General features: G+C 44.0%; 1 protein-coding gene across 2 annotated transcripts in view; it reads left to right on the top strand.

The window, feature by feature from the left end:
* Positions 1-258: 258 nt before the first annotated feature.
* Positions 259-13,920, top strand: part of WASF2 (WASP family member 2) — an 89,257-nt gene continuing 75,595 nt past the window's right edge. For both annotated transcript variants that reach the window (XM_003921274.3, XM_074380340.1), the window contains exon 1: positions 259-455. The gene's annotated coding sequence lies outside the window, so the exon portion shown is untranslated. The remainder of the gene's footprint in view (positions 456-13,920) is intronic.

Genomic DNA, 13,920 nt, shown 5'->3' with positions numbered 1-13,920 from the left:
ACGAGTTTTTAGACTTTCTTATGTGAGAATTTCCTATTCTGAATTTAGGAGTAGGTTTACGTTCATCTCTGCCCCCTACTTCACTTGGTTTGCACCCCGCTGTTTACTCCGATTGCGGAAGTCGCCCGGGTGGAGCTCCGGGGAGGGTACCCGTGAGTACGTCTTTTGCGTACTTATTTAACTGGCATTTTACTCAGACCAATGGAATGCCCCGAAGCCCCGGGTGGGTGTGGCAGAGAACCAATCAGGGCCATTGGCGGGGTGTGGCTGCGTCCCAGGGCGGGGAATCGCGTAATGGCGGACACAGGCCGGGCGAACGCGGCTGGGGGCGTAGCGCACTGAGGAGGGTCCGGCAGTGTGGCAGCCCGCTAGGCGGTCCGCGGGAGCACTCCCTGTGCGGAGACAGGGCGGCCGGCCGGCCCTTCCTGTCGCTGAGGGCGACTGCGAGAGGCCAGGTGAGCAACAAGTCCCTTTGGGTAGACCCCGCTGGGAGGCGCGGGCCCCGGCCGGGCCGCTCCTCCCGAGCCGCGCAGGGTCCCGGGGAGTCAGTGCCGCGGCTCCTACTGCGGACGGGCAGAGGCCGGCCGAGCGGTCAGCGCGGGATGGCGTCCTAGTCCACCCCACCCCCTCAGGGAGGGAGTGACCCCGAGTCCCCTTTGGAAACTTGGAGGGTCTGAGAGACTGCGAGTGTCCCAGCCTGACCTGGTTCTGCCATCAACTCGCTGTGTGATCTTGGGCAAGTCACTTTCCTGTCCAGGCCTTAGTTTCCCCTGTGTAAAACGAGGGTTTCGTCGGCAGATGGATGCACAGGAGTTGGGTCCCAGCGGTTGTCTGAGACCTTGGACTAGTTCTTCCGCAGGCAGAACCTCAGTTTCCATATCTGGAACACGAAGTAATTAAGGTGCTCTTTGAGGCCCCGGCCTGCTAAATTGAGCGGGAGGAGGACACTCGTGTGTGTGTGAGAGTCGGGGTGTAAGAGTGTGCTAAATTGAGCAGGAGGAGGACACTCATGTGTGTGTGTGTGTAAAAGTGTGTGAGTGTAAGAGTGTGTATGAGACTGTAAGTGTGTGTGTGTACAGTATGGTCTGCAGAGTAAGGAGGCGAGTTGTCTGCAGGGGCTCTTCCAAGGAGGACGTGGGTGCTGTCCAGACCATGATGTGGTGAGTTGGGGGCCTCTTGGTTCTCCAGGAATCCTAGAGCCTCTGAGATACGGAAGTTTTAATACAGTTGTCCACAGAACCAGACAAGAGGAAGGACTCCTTGGAGCCCCTTGGGGCTTTGATTGGAATTTAGGCCCAGAAGTCAGGAAGGTTAGAAGGAAGAGTAAGAACTTTTATGGCAGCCCTACTAGGTGCCCACCCTTGCTTAGGCATATGTTATTTAATTTTTACAGTGACTCTTGAGAATTTACACATATGGAAAATAATTTCATAGGAGTTAAGTAACTTGCCCAAGGTCACACGGTAAAGGGCAGAGGTTACCAAACTAAATTGTTTCCTCTGAGAATTACTAGGCAAGGTGGAAGTCACTGCCCACTCAAACGATAGTGTTAGGGAAGTTTGCCTTGTCACAAATGGGGCAGAGGTCTGTCCCCAGATATTTGATTTGACTTCTGGCATGGGGACAGTCTTGATCTCTGGATGGTTAATTATAAGTCCAGCCCCTTTATTCAGTCTGTAAGTTGGAAAGGACTATTTGTAAGTCATAAAGTCACTTTGAAGTGTGTCAGAACCTGAGAGAGCTCCCTTTAATCTTGATAGGGTTGCCTGTAGAAGAAAGTTCAGCAGCTGTTGGTATACAGACTAGACTTTGGTTCAGGGTGGTGCCAGCCGATTCGCTTTTTCTCCTCCATCAGAGAGCCACATTTTCTTGGGATGGGAGAAATGTTCCCATTTGTTAGTTCACATTTCTTTGGATTTCGTGGGGTGAAAGTTCAGTAGCCTTCCTGATTGAGCTTAGTAGCCCTTTCTTTGCGCCACCTGTTACGTGACTTTTAATGAGTGAAGATTGTGGATTTGGGGTAGGCGGTAGTTGGGCACAATAACTTGTTACCCTTAATTTTTCCAACCCTTAGAGCTTTTGGTTAATCAGAATGGTAAGGACGGCTATGGGTATTGTTCTCATGTGTCAATGGTGAGGAAGAAAATTGGAAGAGGAAGTTGCTGAGAAAGAGGGCGTTTCTTAGCAGTGGAGCCAATATGTATTTCTTTGTTTGAAATTCTAAAACCAGAAAAACAGCAACTAAAGGAGGAAGGAAGGAAAGAACTGTAAAACTCTTTTTCCTGTTCAGATATCTTTGAGAGCTGTTTCTGTCTCTATCCATGTCCCAGGCTCTACTTTCACAGAAAAAGTCAATTGTAATTTGTTCATAGTTTTCTTCTAGAATGAAATAATTTTAAATCTTAAACCCCCTGAGAATAGTTGTTTAAAAATCAGAGCATTGGCGGGGTGCAGTGGCTCATGCCTGTAATCCCAGCACTTTGGGAGGCTGAGGCGGCTGGACCACCTGAGGTCAGGAGTTCAAGACCAGCCTGGCCAATGTGGAGAAACCCTGTCTCTATAAAAAATAATAAAATAAAAATAAAAATAATAAAAATCAGAGCATTTTACTAAGTTATTTACAGTGGATTATTCTTTTTCTCAGCATAATTACCAATTCGGACTTTGTGTGTGTGGGGGGTATTTGTGTGTGATGGAGGATGGAGTCTTACTCTGTTGCCCAGGTTGGAGTGCAGTGGCATCATCTCAGCTCACTGCAACCTCCGCCTCCCAGGTTCAAGTGATTCTCCTGCCTCAGCCTCCCAAGTATCTGGGACTACAAGCATGCACCACTACACCTGGCTAATTTTTGTATTTTTAGTAGAGATGGGGTTTTGCCATGTTGGCCAGGCTGGTCTCAAACTCCTGATCTCAGGTGATCAACCTGCCTTGGCCTCCCATACTGCTGGGATTACAGGTGTGAATCACCACGCCCGGCCTACTGTTTGGCTATATTTGAATTGTGATTTCAGCCTAAGGAATTGATTTAGATATTAGAGGTTACAAATATCACTTCAAAAACACATAATAATGTGTTTAGTTTTTGACATTTGTTAAGTCTTTTTATGCTTTATTTTCCACGATTGTGTGGATGTGATAGTTGTGAAGACACTGAATTTATTGCACCTGAAGCTTTATTACTACATTCATTCTCAATATGTTATATTTAATCTTTTTATTTATTTATTTATTTATTTATTTTGAAATAGGGTCTCCCTGTGTCGCCCAGGCTGGAGTACAGTGACGTGATTTTGTCTCACTGCAATCTCTACCTCCCGGGTTCAAGTGATTCTCCTGCCTCAGCCTCCCAAGTAGCTAGGATTATAGGTGCCCGCCACTACGCCAGGGTATATTTAATTTTTTTTTTTTTTTTTTTTTTCTTTTGAGATGGAGTTTCGCTCTTGTTACCCAGGCTGGAGTGCAATGGCGCAATCTCGGCTCACCACAACCTCTGCCTCCTGGGTTCAGGCAATTCTCCTGCCTCAGCCTCCTGAGTAGCTGGGATTACAGGCACGAGCCACCATGCCCAGCTAATTTTTTCTATTTTTAGTACAGACGGGGTTTCACCTTGTTGACCAGGATGGTCTCGATCTCTTGACCTCGTGATCCACCCGCCTCAGCCTCCCAAAGTGCTGGGATTACAGGCTTGAGCCACCGCGCCCGGCCGCTATATTTAATCTTAATTAGTATACCAGTCCACAGTACCTTATTCAAAATCCTTAGCACCAAAAAAAAAGTTCTTAGGGCCAAATGTGTATCTGAATTTAAAATCTTTTGGATTTTTGACTTTTAGAAAAGAAATATGTTACTGTGTTATGTAATACCCCAGAGAGGTCAGCACTTTTTAAAATCAGATGCATTGTTATTTCTGTAGTAAAATATCTGGATGCTCACACTGGGAGAAATAAATACTGTAGTATCAATATCCTTAGGTCATTTCTTGTCAGGTTTTGCCTCCAGTTGAATAATGAAAAACTTGTTTTTCACAGCCTTTGAATTTTGGAGATGAAGTGAAGGGATTGTAGATCTCTATGGGTAAAACTTCTAATAGAAACAATTACAAGGAAAAATATTATATACCCCAGCTAATTTCAAAGTCATGGGTCCTAAAAACAGTATTACATAGAAGACACATTTTTTTGTTTCTGTCATACAGAACTCTTACTGTAATTAAAATATGCCTGATAAGCATTTTTCCTTAAGTGCCACAATTTATCTTTTAATATCTTCACTGGTCTCTGAAATGTTAAAATGACACCCTCCACCTCTTATTTTTAACTTATAAATTTGTATTTCTTATATTTTCTTTTTTTAAACAGTAGAGATGGGCTCTCGAAATGTTGTCTAGGCTAGTCTCAAACTCCCGGCCTCAAGTGAATTTACTGCCTTGGCCTCCCAAAGTGTTGAAATTACAGGCGTGAGACTTCATGCCCTGCCCCCACCTCTTATTTAAATAGTAATTTGTAGGGTCTTTGCTCATTATGTTTCTGTATAGCATTTAAGAGAATTGGCTAGGAGTGGTGGCTCATGCCTATAATTCGAGCACTTTGGGAGGCTGAGGGGGACGGACCATCTGAGGTTGGGAATTCAAGACCAGCCTGACCAACATGGAGAAACCCCATCTCTACTAAAAATACAAAATTACCTGGGCATGGTGGTGCATGCCTATAATTCCAGCTGCTCAGGAGGCTGAGGCAGGAGAATGGCTTGAACCCGGAAGGCGGAGGTTGCAATTAGCCAAGATCGTGCCATTGCACTTGCACTCCAGCCTAGGCAACAAGAGGGAAACTCCATCTCAAAAACAAAAAATTGTACTTTTTCCATTTAATTCAGAGAAAAATGACACAAATGAGGATCTGCAGATTTGTGTTTGCCTTTGTGTGTGTTTGTGGGGGGAGGGGGGAAGACAGAATTTCGCTCTTGTTGCCCAGGCTGAAGTGCAATGGAGTGATCTCGGCTCACCGCAACCTCCACCTCCCAGGTTCAGGTGATTCTCCTGCCTCAGCCTCCTCCGTAGCTAGGATTACAGACATGCACCACCATGCCTGGCTAATTTTGTATTTTTAGTAGAGACGGGGTTTCTCCATGTTGGTCAGGCTGGTCTCCATCTCCTGACCTCAGGTGATCCACTGGCCTCGGCCTCCCAAAATACTGGGATTACAGGCGTGAGCCACCACATCATCCTGCCATGTTTGCCAGATTTTAAAGCTGATTTTTTCCTTTAGTGTATTCTTTAGTATGAGATAATAACTGTAGATGGGATTTGGGTCAAAATTTTGTTTATTTTTAATTTATAAAGCTTCCACAATTTGCACATCTTAGTTTAAGGAGTTTACTAAAATACATTTAATTTTGAGTATTTTTATTTTAAGTATATGCTGTATGAGAAACTTGTGTTTACCAGCCATATGAATTTGGGTGGTTTCTTTAAATGGCCAAGGGCCTCTACAAGCACAGTTTTTAAGAACTCGGGCTACTCGTAGTTTTCTCGGACATCTCTACTGTAGAGTGAGGTGGACCAGTATCGTTGGAGGATGAAGAATTATTTTTTCTTTTTAGAAGAAAGCCCCATGACAGCATGGATTTGTGGAATTCTGTCCTAATTCTGTCCTTTAAGAAACCAAGTAGCTGCCTGGTTTGAGGGCCTGAATTCATCTACCTACTTGGAGTGGCTCCATAGTTCCTAAGAATGGTACCTTCCCTGCCTTGGAGATACAAGGGGTGAGAAACAGTGTATCAGGAGTTGCAGGTGGAGTCAGTGTATGATTGGATTAGGGAATGGGAACAATTATTAATATTATTTTGAGATAGGGTCTGCTCTATAACCTTGGCTTGGGTGCAGTGGCAATATCACAGTTCACTCACTGCAGCCTTTGCCTCCTGGGCTCAAGCAATCATCCTCTTGCCTTAGCCTCCCACACAGCTGGGACTACAGGTGTAGGTTACCATTGTCTACCTAATTTTTAACATTTTTTAGAGACAAAGTCTCGCTGTGCTGCCCAGGCTGGTCCTGAACTCCTGAGCTCAAGCCATCCTGCTGCCGAAGAGCTGGGATTACAGGCATAAGCCACCATGCCTGTCTGCCCCCCTTTTTTGGTTGAGGTGGAGTTTCACTCTGCTGCCCATGCTGGAGTATAGTGGTGTGATCTTGGGTCACTGCAACCTCCACCTCCTAGGTTCAAGCGATTTTACTGCCTCAGCCTCCCTAGTAGCTGGGATTACAGGTGTGCACTACCACGTCTGGCTAATGTTGTATTTTTAGTAGAGATGGGGTTTTACCGTGTGGGCCAGGCTGGTCTCAAACTCCTGACCTCAGGTGATTCACCCACCTTGGCCTCCCAAAGTGCTGGGATTACAGGCGTGAGCCACCGCACCCAGCCTTATTGTTTGTTTTTATATGACTAGTGCTCAGTATACAAATATAAGCTTAATAATGCTTTAATTATGGCCTCTGTATTCTGCTTCATTCTTGTGTGCTACTCTTCCATTTCATGGTCAGATCAGGAATACTTAAGCAGCATCCGTTGTCTCTACTCAGTGAGTGACTGGATGCCAGTGACAACCTCCCCCCGCTCCCTGCCCCAGTTGTGACAAGGAGAAATGTCTTTAGACATTGTGACTTTTATCCTGGGGGGATAAATTGCCCCCTGTTGAGAGCTACTGTATCAACAGGGGTAGTAGTGGTGGAGCAGTAGAGGAAAGTGACTATAGATGTCCTTATTCCTTCTTTCTGGTTATGCGGTTCCTGTCTCTGACTTTGGATAAGAAAATGAGAAAAATCAGGAGGTGACAACTTTAAAATAGCCCCATTATTTTTATTCTGTTTAAATTTTATTTTATTTGGTTTAAATCTATTAGGGCAGGACAGATAGCTCAATTATTTATGCAGATCTATGTAAATTTAATTTTTACCACTGATTAAGATTAGATGGAGTAAAGAGCTGCTAGAATAGTACTACCTACCTTGCATGATGACTGTTTCTCAGAAAAGCTGATAGCTGAAAAGTTTAACACCTAAAGGATAACCAGCATTGCTTGTATAAAGAACTTGCCAGAACTTGTCAGAATTCTTCTTTGATAATTTTTGAGCTTCATGGCTAATATGTATCTCTTGATGTCCCTGCATAGACACTTCATAACTCCAAAAAACATGTTTAGCATGGGCATGCTTTTCTAAGCTCAGTATTTTTTGTGACAGGCAGATTGGTCAAGGCAGTGGTCCTTGGTTCCTCTGGGTATTCATAGATTAATGACAAGATAATGGTAATATTTGAGGACTTCATTCTCTTTTGGCCAATTCTATACAATATAACATTATAATCATTCATGTCTAAGTCACCATTAAGGTAAAGTTGAATGAGTGTTTTTTTCCCCTGTTCTGTTTGAAGTTATGAATGGTACTTTACAGAATTCAAATGTATAGTTATGAATAGTATCTCAGAATAGTTACCATTTATGCAAATGAAACACACTTCTTAACTTAGAAACCAAACAGAATTGAATTAGAAAAGAGAATAGCAACAAGGATTGTTGAATGCTTGCTGAAGAAATAATGTTCAGATATAGAAGTATCTCAGAAAAGTTTTCTTTTCATCATGATTTCCACAGACTAATAAACAATTTGAGATTGATAGGAGAGGCTATTAAACTTTGCCTGTGATATTTCTTTTCAAGCTCTGTTTTTCTTTTCTGGTAAAATACGGAGAAGTCTGAGATACATACTCTCAGCTGTAAGATTAATTCCATTTGAACAAAATTAAGTTTCTTTTTTTTCTTTTTTCTTTTTTTTTCGAGATGGAGTCTTGTTCTGTCTCCCAGGCTGGAGTGTAGTGACCCAATGATCTTGGCTCACTGCAGCCTCCTCGAGTGCCCCCCTGCCAACCCCACCCCCACCTGTCCCATGCTCGAGTGATTCTCTTGCCTTGGCCTCCTGAGCTGAGTAGCTGGGATTACAGGCGCCCACCACCAGGCGAGGCTAATTTTTGTATTTTTAGTAGAGACAGGGTTTTGTCATGTTGGCAAGGCTCGAGTTCCTTGTCTCAAGTCATCCACCTGCCCCTGCCTCCGAAAGCGCTGGGATTATACGCATGAACCACCACACCTGGCCCCAAGTTTCTTATTTTTAGAATATAGAAGCCCTTTTTTTTTAAATTTTTATTTTATTTATTTTTTATTTATTTATTTTTTATTTTGAGACGGAGTTTCGCTCTTGTTACCCAGGCTGGAGTGCAATGGCGCGATCTCAGCTCACCACAACCTCCGCCTCCTGGGTTCAAATAATTCTCCTGCCTCAGCCTCCTGAGTAGCTGGGATTACAGGCACGTGCCACCATGCCCCGCTAATTTTTTGTATTTTTAGTAGAGACGAAGTTTCACCATGTTGACCAGGATGGTCTCGATTTCTCGACCTCGTGATCCACCCGCCTCGGCCTCCCAAAGTGCTGGGATTACAGACTTGAGCCACCGCGCCCGGCCCAGCCCTTTTGAGAAAAAGCAGTGGTTTGGCTTATTTCCGATATGAGTGACTGTGTGTGTGTGAATACACACACGCATAGTTATATATGTATATGTCTTGTGGCTTGTGTGATTAAACTTCATAATTGACATAGTAAAGTAACAAGAGCAGTTCATTTTCTCTCAAGTATTTCGATTTGAAATCTCTGCTCCTTCTTCCATACCTGGATTATGACTTTGTTCTAGCAAGTACTCAGTTTATTTTTATTTTGCTTTATTTTTTATTTTATTTTATTCATTTTTTGAAACGGAGTCTCACTCTGTTACCGGGCTGGAGTACAGTGGTGCGATCTTGGCTAACTGCAACCTCTGCCTCCTGGGTTCAAGTGATTCTTGTGCTTTAGCCTCTCGAGTAGCTGGGATTACAGGTGCCTGCCACCACACCCAGCTAATTTTTGTATTTTAATTAGAGATGAGTTTTACCATGTTGGCCAGGCTGATCTTGAACTCCTGAACTCAAGTGATCTGCGCACCTTGGCCTTCCAAAATGCTGGGATTACACACCTGAACCTCCAGGCCCAGCCGTAAGTATTCAGTTTAAAAAGCTTGCTCTCAAATCAGGTCTTGAGAAATTTTGTTTATGTAGAAGAAGGTTTGGATCATGCCTATTGATACTCCTTTTCATTCACAATTGGGAACTATAAGTGAATTTCCCTTTGTAGAGTATTGATAGTCTTTAAAGAATAGTATTCCTGTAGAATATTGATAGTCTTTAAAGAATAGTATTCCTGGCTGGGCACAGTGGCTCATGCCTATAATTTCAGCACTTTGGGAGGCCGAGGCAGGCAGATTACGAGGTAAGGAGATCAAGACCATCCTGGCTGCATGGTGAAGCCTTACCACTAGTAAAAATACAAAAAATTCGCTGGGTGTGGTGAGCTGCTTGGGAGGCTGAGGCAGGAGAATTGCTTGAACCCCTGATACAGAGGTTGTAGTGAGCTGAGATCATGCAACTGTACTCCAGCCTGGTCAACAAGAGCGAAACTGGAAGCTCCGTCTCAAAAAAAAGAAAGAAAGAAAGAAAGAAAGAAAGAAATAGAACATTTTTATAACCCCCCAAATTTCCCTTCTTCCAGTTCCCCTTCCAGTCAATCTCTACCATTTTATAGGCAACCAATGTTCTGATTTCTATCTCCACATATTAAATTTGCCTCTTGTTGAATCAGACAGTATGTACACTTTTGTGTCTTGACTTTTTCTGTTCAATGTAAAGTTTTTCATATTTGTCCATGTTATTGTGTGTATGAACCCAAGTCCTTTGATGCGTTATCTAGAGTTCTTTCCAACAAACCACAGCTATTAATTTGCTTATTCTTACGTCACATTCATTTTTTTCTTTGCTGTTTGCATGAAATGTACTTCCCCCTTCTTTTCTTTCTTTCTCTTTTTTTTTTTTTTTTTTTTTTTTTTGAGACGGAGTTTCGCTCTTGTTACCCAGGCTGGAGTGCAATGGCGCGATCTCGGCTCACCGCAACCTCCGCCTCCTGAGTTCAGGCAATTCTCCTGTCTCAGCCTCCTGAGTAGCTGGGATTACAGGCACGTGCTACCATGCCCAGCTAATTTTTTTTGTATTTTTAGTAGAGACGGGGTTTCACTATGTTGACCGGGATGGTCTCGATCTCTTGACCTCGTGATCCACCCGCCTCGGCCTCCCAAAGTGCTGGGATTACAGGCTTGAGCCACCGCGCCCGGCCTGTTTTTTTTTTTTTTTTTTGAGACGGAGTCGCTCTTGTTACCCAGGCTGGAGTGCAATGGCGCGATCTCAGCTCACTGCAACCTCCGCCTCCTGGGTTCAGACAATTCTCCTGCCTCAGCCTCCTGAGTAGCTGGGATTACAGGCACGCGCCACCATGCCCAGCTAATTTTTTGTATTTTTAGTAGAGACGGGGTTTCACCATGTTGACCAGGATGGTCTCGATCTCTCGACCTTGTGATACACCCGCCTCGGCCTCCCAAAGTGCTGGGATTACAGGCATGAGCCACGGTGCCCAGCCCTCTTTCTCTTTTTTTAAAAATTTTTTGGAGGTAGTCTTTCCTCTGTCCCCTAGGCCGGAATGCAGTGGCACGATCTCGGCTTGCAGCAACCTCCGCCTCCTGGGTTTAAGCAATTCTTGTGCCTTAGCCTCCCAAGCCTCTTTTTAGTAGAGATAGTGTTTCACCATGTTGGCCAGGTTGGTCTTGAACTCCTGGTTTCATGTGATCCACCTGCCTCAGCCTCCCAAAGTGCTGGGATTACTGGCATGAGCCACCGTGCCTGGCCTGCCTCCCATTTCTAATATCCTGGATTTATTTATTTTTAAAATCTTTTTGAAATTGCAAAAGTAATACTTGCTCATTGCAACAGATTATTTTTATTTTATTTTTTTGTTTTTGTTTTTTGTTTTTTGTTTTTTGAGACGGAGTTTCGCTCGTTACCCAGGCTGGAGTGCAATGGCGCGATCTCGGCTCACCGCAACCTCCGCCTCCTGGGTTCAGGCAATTCTCCTGCCTCAGCCTCCTGAGTAGCCGGGATTACAGGCACTCACCACCATGCCCAGCTAATTTTTTTTTTGTAGAGATGGGGTTTCACCTTGGTGACCAGGATGGTCTCGATCGCTTGACCTCATGATCCACCCGCCTCAGCCTCCCAAAGTGCTAGGATTACAGGCTTGAGCCACCGCGCCCGGCCTTATTTTATTTTTTGAGACGGAGTCTTGCTCTGTCACCCAGGCTGGAGTGCAGTGGCATGATCTCTGCTCACTGCAACATCCACCTCCTGGGTTCATATGATTCTCCTGCCTCAGCCTCTCAGGTAGCTGGGACTACAGGGATGCATCACCACGCCTGGCTAATTTTTGTGTTTTTGATAGAGATGGATTTTGTCATATTGGCCAGGCTGGTTTAGAACTCCTGACCTCATGTGAACCTCTCCCCCACCCCGCCCCGCCAGAGTGCTGTGATTATAGGTGTGAGCCACCGGGCCCAGCAATTGCAACAAATTATATAATCAGAAGTGAATAAAGAGTAAAAGTTTCCTGAGATTTATTTTTGTTTCTGCCTTTTTCCAATTATGAAAACAGTGAGTGTTCTTTGTAAAAAAAAAAAAAAAGTATATATATATGTGTATATACATACACACACACACACACACACACACACACACACACATATATATGTGTATATATATATATATATCCAACTCAGATAATATGAAGCAGAAAGTATCACTTATCATCCTACCAGTTAGCACTTTGATACATTTTCCTTTCTCTTTGAACTTCATTTATCACAGCTGAGAGCATAGTTCAGGGATTTGTAGGTTTCTCTTTTTGTTAGATTTGTCACATCCTCATTAATCAGTTCTTGTTATTTCAGTGCTCATACTTTGGGCCACCTATATTGGATTAGCTGCTAGTAACGGTGGTTGGCTTGGCCTCATTGGCCACATTTTTAAACATTTACTGTATGCTCCTTTGGCCAGGTGCGATGACTCAGGCCTGTAATCCCACCACTTTGGGAGGCCAAGGAGGCGGATTACTTGAGGCCAAGAGTTTGAGACCAGCCTGCCCAACATGGTGAAACCCCATCTGTACGAAAAATACAAAAATTAGCTGTGCATGGTGGCATGGCTACTCAGGAGGCTGAGGCATGAGAACCACTTGAACCTGGGAGGCAGAGAGCCTCAGTGAGCTGAGATGTTACTGCATTCCAGCCTGGGTGACAGAGTGAGACTCTCTCAAAAAAAAACCCTGCAAAAACCAAAACCATTTAGTGTACACTCCTTTATCACCCACCTGATTCTTGCATACTCACTACTCAACATTTCTTGCAGAATAGGAGGCAGTATTTTTTTTTTTTTTTTTTTTTTTTTTTTTTTTTTGAGACGGAGTTTCGCTCTTGTTACCCAGGCTGGAGTGCAATGGCGCGATCTCGGCTCACCGCAACCTCCGCCTCCTGGGTTCAGGCAATTCTCCTGCCTCAGCCTCCTGAGTAGCTGGGATTACAGGCACGCACCACCATGCCCAGCTGATTTTTTGTATTTTTAGTAGAGATGGGGTTTCACCGTGTTGACCAGGATGGTCTCGATCTCTTGAACTTGTGATCCACCTGCCTCGGCCTCCCAAAGTGCTGGGATTACAGACTTGAGCCACCGCGCCTGGCTGCTTCATAATTTCTAAGATTTGATGCAGAACTCTCTTACCTGCCACTTTTATATCCTCTTTGTTTCTTGTTAAAGTATCTAATTTATCCATATTTTTAAAAAGACATTTAAAAAAAATCTGTACTCATATATAGAAGCCCCCCTGTCCCTTTGGTCTTTTGGGATATCTTCTAGGCCTTCTTTATTTTACCTTTTTTTGTGCTATGATAATTAAAAAAACAAATTCTGTTCTAGGTACAGGTACACTTTGGTTTGTACAAGGATAGGATAATATGTTCTGTGTTTCCAAAGCTTTCATAACAGCCAGTGTTTTGTCACCTTTTTGTAGCTGTATTCAGGATACAGTCTAGGGTCTCAGAAATCCCTTTCCTATGTTATAACAGGTAGCTTTAGAGCTCATCATCTCATAATTACAGTTTGAACGATGTTTTTGTCACTTGATGACCTTATTTTTATCTACATGGAAGCTGTTTTTTGTTTTGTTTTGTTTTTGAGATGGAGTTTCACTCTTGTTGCCTAGGCTGGAGTGCAATGGCTCGATCTTGGTACACTGCAACCTCTGCCTCCTAGGTTCAAGCGATTCTCCTGCCTCAGCCTCCCACGTAGGGATTACAGGCATGGGCCACCACGCCTGGCTAATTTTGTATTTTTTTGGTAGAGTTTCTATTTTTTGATAGAAAGTTTCTATTTCTATTTTTTGTAGAGTTTTCTATTTCTTCATATTGATCAGGCTGGTCTTGAACTCCCGACCTCAGGTGATCCTCCCGCCTCGGCCTCCCAAAGTGTTGGGATTATAGGCATGAGCCACTGGTCCCAGTGGCTATTTTTCGCATTCCTGTACATGTAGAGCCTTGCACCATTGTGCTTATATCTTTTGATGTACAGTTATCTGCAAACTGGGAAGATTTCACTAGTGTTTTTTCTAGGTAATTTCTTTGTGGTTTTTTTTTTTTTTTTTTTTGAGACAGTCTCATTCTGTCACCCAGGCTGGAGTGCAGTGTCATGATCTTGGCTCACTGCAACCCCTGCCTCCTGGGCTCAAGCAATTCTGCCTCAGCCTCCCAAGTAGCTGAAACTACAGGCATGCACCGCCATGTCCAGCTGATTTTTGTATTTTTAGTAGAAACAGGGTTTCACCATATTGGTCAGGCTGATCTCGAACTCCTGACCTCGTGATCTGCCCGTCTGGCCTCCCAAAGTGCTGGGATTACAGGTGCAAGCCCCATG

This window comes from Saimiri boliviensis, chromosome 11 (genome assembly GCF_048565385.1).
Source record: "Saimiri boliviensis isolate mSaiBol1 chromosome 11, mSaiBol1.pri, whole genome shotgun sequence".
Lineage (NCBI taxonomy): Eukaryota > Metazoa > Chordata > Mammalia > Primates > Cebidae > Saimiri > Saimiri boliviensis.
The sequence above is the reverse complement of the archived record's forward strand: the minus strand, read 5'-3'. Positions and strand labels throughout refer to the sequence as shown.